Below are 7,966 nucleotides of genomic sequence, written 5' to 3' on the forward strand. Positions count from 1 at the left end.
TATAACTTTAAATAAAACTCATAAGCATGCTACCCATACTCCAATATGACATATATATGAAGCTCAAATGAAGGGATTACCTCTTGGTGGAAGAATCTCACTTTTCCTCTTTTTGGTGTTCTTGAATATTCAACCCATTTTCTATGGATTTGATCCATAATAATGTTAAAGTTATCACTAAATGATGTTATATAATCATCCTTATGCCAAAACAATTTACCTTGAAGTGTATCCATGGTGTAAGAGCTCTTCCTTCTCTCTAGAAATCCATTCCAAGATGAAGAACTAACACATTCTCTCTCTAAACCCATGTTTTCAACTCCTTAAAATGACCATTGAAGATGTGTAGCCTCCTACGTAGGCTACGCACAAAGGCTACGCAGGGTGGACTTCCATTCCCCTTCAATTGGATGTTGCTGGATTTGCCTACGCAATGGTCTGTAGGCTACACAGCTATGGTGCATAGGCTACGCGAGACTCACATAGTTGTTATGTCACCCTTTAGTAAAAAGGTCATAATTTCTTGTAGGAATCTCCGAATGACGAACAGTTTAAAGAATTAGAAACTAGACACATATACCTTTCATTTGCTAGGTCATATACCATATAAAACGTCATATCTTGAGAGTTACGCTCGTTTGAAGTTAGGTCTTTTGCGAACTCACTTAAAACCTTACCCCATCGTATAATTTCCAACTTGACTTAGACTTGGGGCTCTTCTTAGACCATAAACCATTCTTAATATACCTCATACATATACTATCATGATCAATTCATATCATTCATATTATTAGTCTTGTTCATATCCGAATCAATATAATTAGTACCTGCCAATCTTCTTAATGGTCTAAAAACACTTCGAAATTTTCCAGGGTGTTACTTTCTCCCCCATTTAAGAACATTCGTCCTCGAATGTTTTACAAGTCATTATTAGGCACATTATTATCCTTCTTTCACCTTAACCATCATCTTTAATCGTTCTTGACTTCATATAGATCTTAGATATTTTTCCAACATTTCAACTTCCTTAAGGCCCCAAAATTTGGCTAACTCACAAATTTTTCAGAAATTTCGGCAGAGTGTCCTCTGCAATTGGGCCTAACCACCTGCAGAGAATCAACAAAACCAGTCCTAACAATATATACATGAACCAACGACGCAACATAACATTAAAACAGTGTCAATCGTGGCCTCACGAGCAGTATACTACCAAAAAGGAACACATTTAACATTAGCTATACAATTGATACATAATTTATAGAAGGTAACTCTTAGTAATTTTGTAGAACACAACTTTATAAATACATGACTATTCAACCAAATGAGGGTGCTTCTTCTTCATTTCTTCCTCAGCCTCCCAAGTGGCCTCTTCAACCTGCTGGTTTTGCCATAACACTTCCACGGAGGCAATTTCTTTATTTCTCAACTTTCGGACTTGCCGATCAATAATAGAAATGGAATATCTTCATAAGTCAATTCCTCATTAACCTCAATAGTCTCAACCGGAACAATGAATGTCGGGTCTCTAACTACTTTCTTCAACATAGACAAATAAAATACCGGGTGTACTAACGATATCTCAAGTGGCAGCTCAAGCTTGTATGCCACCTCACCAATCCTTTGAATGATTTTGTACGGTCCGACATACCTCGAACTCAATTTCCCTTTCTTACCAAATCTCATTACACCCTTCATGAGGGAAACCTTCAAGAATACCCAATTATTTTTCTTGAACTCCAAATCCCTACGATGAACATCCGAATAGGACTTTTGATGACTCTGAGCAATCTTCAACCGCTCCTTAATGATTTTAACTTTTTCCATACCCTGATGCACGAGGTCTGGCCCTATCAACTCTGCTTCCCCAATTTCGAACCACCCAAACTAAACCTTTGTTGACCTCCAACAATTACTCTAAGATATGCTAGCATGAATATGACCATAAAATTTCCTATCCAATATATTTGATCACGGGATGATGCTTCTCATTGACATGTTTAAACCTTTAACCCCCATTGGTTACTATAAATAGTAATAACGAGGTTCGAGATTGGGCTGGAGTTATTCAAGAATCCATCAATGTGTTGAGCAGGGCGTTTCAAGAGGTTATATCCTAAGATACATGAGGTCACTACCAATAGTGCTGACATGTTTAATCATCGTGATGACATCATTGATTCGACAAATGAGGCATAGAGTTGCCTAGTAGGAATTGATAATGTAGGGACCATGTATATGATTCTTAGATTTAAAAGAAATGATTCATGAAAAGGACAACAATAATTGTTTCATCCCATATGTGCCTTGTTTAGAAATAGTAGGTCTCAAAGAGAAATAGCCAAGTACGTGACACCAGTCACCTCTTGGAATGTAGGGAAAATCAGTTTAACTCTAGATGAGAATATTCTAGCACCCTGAATGTGATATGGATTCCAAAATACATGAAGTTGCATTACGCTCTTAACAGTATTTGACACAAGGAATCTATGCCACAAATCCATGAGGTTGAAAAGAAAATGAGCACTTGTGATTTTATTATCATTCTGGCAGCTTAACCCTTCACAATAGTTAATCCTATATGAGAGGACTAGAGATACAACAAACTTGTCTTTCAAATCAATATGCTTATCATATGTGCCAGAATATGAAACATCCACCTGAAGTGGGGAGGGAAAAGTTGCGGTAAGTTGTTTAACTTTCAACCACACACAAGTGAAATCATGTAGCTAGGACATCTTAATGTTAGGATGAAACCATGTATTGGTTAGAGAGAATGAACACTTTGTTGTGAGCTAGACATGTTTTTGCCATAACAACTCTCAAGCTGCAATACTAGGCCACTTCATAGGCAACTACAATACTAGTAACAATGTGAGTCACTCACTGAGGCATGACCTAGGTGGACATGAAAGTCATACTGAGATGAGCGAACAAAAAGATCTTCTTGTGACAAATTCACGAAAACCTCAAATTGCCAAGAAACTTTATCTATAAGTGACCCCTTTCAATTGACAGGTACACATATGATAGGTGCTAAGATATGCTCTCATGTTACTAGACAGTGAAAAGGATTCATGATAATATTCACAAAGGAGTAAAGTGACTGTTCCAACCATAGGAGCCACATACATCGGAGAGAGAAAGAGTGGGTGCTTTACATTGGATTTGATACCACATTGGTAAACTTTATGACGGGGCATGCATAAGAACCAGTGAATAGATGTTATCCATTTGAATCAAAAGGTTCTGTAAGAAATTCCTCAGGTATAGTCCCTTGTTGAGAATTTAGGGAAGCAGTGGGAAGTATTAACCTAGGGTTATAACTCATTCCAAGGAAATCATTATAGAACTCAATTCCTCAAGAGGTTGTAAATAAGAGAATTTGTGATAGAGTGGCTTCATGAATAATGCGTCTCATTTAGAAAGTAAGTACATGCAATGTTTTGTGATTTAGCGTCTTGTTAAGACCGTGTTTATGAAGGCTCTTCAATATGGATGTACATATACAACAAGGAACAATTATGCGTGTTCATAATGATGTACTAAGGAGTGACTTATATGGTGATTTTAGATTGACATGGCAATACCTTAATTGATGCCCCTCGACTCCACATCTATAACATACATTGGTACCATAGTGACATACCCCCGAATGATATCTCCTACACTTCAAGCAACAAGGATGAGGTCTGTTAAACTGACTCGCCCCACCGACCTGATATTTACCCTTTTTGCATACATCATAAGCATTCCACCTATCCTTCCTCCAGGACCCTGTGATGGGATTAACAATCTCTACAACAGCTCGTTGTATGGACTTTTGGAATTTCCCAAATCTACCACCCCTAACATGCTCCTGAGCATACTCACAATACGACGCCAAATGTTCCTTCATACATGTCGGGCAGACCGGGATGGGTGTACCCAACATAGGGCATTTGATCTTCTTGTGCCCCTTCTTCCACAACCATAACGTATTTCAAGAGTCATCCAACATAAACCTGAGTGGCTCTTCTTTCATATCAAAATTTCTGGCTTATTGATGCCAATAATCCTCTTTCATTTCTTAGGTGCTCTCACCACATATTCTGATGGCGCGGTAACATTAATAGGAACAAGGACACTTCCCCTAGCAACTGGTTCTTTCATTCCCTCCTTGCTGCCTCGAACCCGTGGGTTACTCATATGGAAAATGAGACATGACGAGGAATTTAGCTTCCTATCTTGAGCTCTATCGCACGATCTGGAGTATGAAAGAAGTGTAAAATTCCTAAATGTCTAAGTAGCCTCCTCATTATAGATGTGGTCGACAACACACCGATAAGAAGGACTCTACTAGACACGACTCCGAGAAATCCTAGGACACTTTAAAACCTTAGGCTCTGATACCAAGTTTGTCACGCCCCAAAATCGAGGAGCGCGACCGGCGCTCAACCGAGTGAACCCGGCTAAGCAAGCCTGTTAGATTTCCTTCTACCCAAACTCATCCATGAATAAAGAAGAGATATATTCCATTAATCAAATATTGAAAAGATTTCATTTGCAACTCCCATTTCATTTCTGTTAGTAGCTTCATTCATAATTTCCAAATTTATAGATATAATGAAAAACATATTTGCCAAAAATACCAACACATCTAGTTCAATTCCCAACATCATACACCACCCACAACCTGTCTACGGAACCTCTAAGTACGACAGAAGAATAGTATGAAAGTGGCGCCAATAAGGCCCTGGCTATACCTTAAAACACAATGTACAACTCAAATAACATCAGGCCCCGAAATAGAGTAGGGCTCACCAAAACCTTCTGAATAAAGAGTGACTGCTAACGAGGACCAAAGTTATCCGCTGATGAACCACCTGCATCCATTGAAGATGCAGCGCCCCCGGCAAAAGGGACGTTAGTACATATGGAATAGTACTAGTATGTAAAGCTAACTGTCCACTTTCAAAATAGAATGCCAATGTAAGAAAGGGAAAACCATGAAAACAACAATCAACAATCAATGATATTCAAATGCCAAGAAAAAACATAATAATTTCCAAAATATGAAGATAACACTGTGAAGTAATAATCAAAATATGATGATAATATTATTTTTGGTTGGGAGATCTTTAGCACCGATATACCACTGTTCACAATACCAATGCCACAATACCAATACCACCGTACTTTTAGCACGGAGTCCGATCACGACCCGATCGGCTAGGCTATCTCATCCGAAACATCAACCACAATCACAATTTCAATTATAATTTCCAGCACAATCACCACCATGTGTGCGGCATGATGTCCGATCACGACTCGATCAGCTAGGCCATCTCACCACAATTCCTTATGGATCGACATCGTCCTTTTCTATCAATCATCTCATCCAAAATAAAGGGAATAATTTTATCACAGCAATCTCATCCCAAATAAGAGTAATAATTACAATCCACTCCTACACCACGTGTAGTTTCAGCGTTAGGTTATTTCAACCTACCCTTTCTCAGTGACTATCGATACTCCCAAAAATATTTTTGATTTGCTTACAAAGGAAACAACAATACAAATGCATTTACCTCATAACCTTTCATACCGTATATAGCCTCATTGGCACTTTTAACAACTTTCAACATCATTATTTTATTGGCTCTCTTGGCCATACATATGATTCTTCATTCATGGCACAATGGCCGTATTTCGTATTCCACACTTTCATTTCTTTCCTTTCATGGATCATCATCATAAATATCAACAAATAGAATATTCCGGAAATCACAACTTTAGGTTCATTAGTAATGAAGACTTTAAACACAATGGATTTCTTTCCAAGAAATAGAATAAAATTATTGGCAATCGATGTGCAAGTTAAAATCATAAACAAGTAACACACCATTTATTCTTGAAATACTTTTCCCCAAAAAGGGCAATACACAATTCTAACTCACGAATATGTAAGAACGCAAAACACATCGAAACTACTTACAAAGTATAGCATTAGTTAAAACTACTACATATGGGCATCACTTGAGTTAATAAGCTTTTAGGAAATTCTATTTTCAAAGTCAATTTTGGAATAGTTGAATCAAAGCTCATTTCATAATCTTTCACACATCATTTCATTTCATTGGCACCATTGGCCACAAGTATAACTTTCACTCTTGAAACGTTGGCCACACTTTATATCTTCAACTCACTTCTTTAACTTTCGAGCATCTTTATAGATTATCAACAAGGTATTTCCAATCAAGACTTTAAGTACACATATGAGCAATTAAGAGTCTTAATCATATCGAGTTTTTCTCACACAATTTGGCATACTAGTTTTCATTTGGAACACGACTCAAAGCCATAATATTTTAATACACAATCCGTACTTTGAACATATATCTTTCGACATAAGGCTCATTCGAAATAATCAAGCTTATAAGGAATAACTCGGAACATAGGAATTAGGAACTTGAGCCGACCATGCTTGAAATTTACGGGAACATCATGGAATTCAATTCTAAGAGAGTAGTTTAGCCAACATACCTCGATTTGAGATTTTCTTAAATTACTACAATGTTTCGAAAACCTAGCAATCCCAATCTCAACCTTCAAGCTCCGAAAATACTACAATGCTCCAATTGATTAAAATGTCCAAATATCACCCACAATTCAATACCTACCATTAATATCCCAACTACATAAAAATAAATACGAAAAGATTCATAAATATCCATTTAGGCTTCACAATTCGGCAACAAGCCTTCGACCATCCCAAATTATCCAATAGGTTCATCCATTATCCTATTCAATTTAATTCTTATCATTTAACACTCATTTGGAGTCATTAATAATACTATATTAAGTACCCAATATCATCAAGTCACTATTTATTGCCTTCTCCAACAAGACTCTAGGTTCAAGAATATCCATTTCAAGAACTAGTGTTGTATCTTATCCATATGGTGATTTATAATTAAATTCGTTCTTCAATTAAGTTATCGAGTCTATTGGAATCATTAGAAACTCAAGACATATCTATTTATATTAATTCATCACTATTCATCTTCACCTTTACCCAAAAATGGCATTCTCAAAACCCACCCTTAGGGTTCATAAAATATCCCATTATAACTTCAAATAAAACTCATAAACATGCTACCCATACTCCAATATGACATATATATGAAGCTCAAGTGAAGGGATTACCTCTTGGTGGAAGAATCTCACTTTTTCTCTTTTTGGTGTTCTTGAAGATTCAACCAATATTCTATGGATTTGATCCATAATAATGTTAGTGTTATCACTAAATGATGTTATATAATCATTCTTATGCCAAAAAAAAACTTACCTTGAAGTGTATCCATTGTGGAAGGACTCCTCCTTCTCTCTAGAAATCCATTCTAAGATGAAGAACTAACACATTCTCTCTCTAAACTCACGTTTTCAGCTCCTTAAAATGACCCTTGAAGTTGCGTAGCCTCCTGAGTAGGCTACGCACAAAGGCTACGCAGGGTGGACTTTCATTCCCCTTCAGTTGGAAGTTGCTGGATTTGCCTACGCAAAGGTGCGTAGGCTACGCTGCTATAGTGCGTAGGCTATGCAAGACTCGCGTAGCTGTTCTGTCACCGGTTAGTAAAAAGGTCATAACTTCTTGTAGGAATCTCCGAATGACGAACGGTTTGAAGCATTAGAAACTAGACACATAGAACTTCATATCGTGAGAGTTATACTCGTTTGAAGTTAGGTCTTGTGCGAACTCACTTGAAATTTTACCCCATCATATAATTTTCAATTTGACTTAGCCTTAGGGCTCTTCTTAGACCATAAACCATTCTTGATGCACCTCATACTTATATTATCATGATCAATTGATATCATTCATATTATTAGTCTTGTTCATACTCGAATCAATATAATTAGTACCTGCCACTCTTCTTAATGGTCTTAAAACACTTCAAAATTTTCCGGGGTGTTACAATTCTCAAGC

The sequence above is a fragment of the Nicotiana tabacum genome, chromosome 12, assembly GCF_000715075.1.
Source record: "Nicotiana tabacum cultivar K326 chromosome 12, ASM71507v2, whole genome shotgun sequence".
Lineage (NCBI taxonomy): Eukaryota > Viridiplantae > Streptophyta > Magnoliopsida > Solanales > Solanaceae > Nicotiana > Nicotiana tabacum.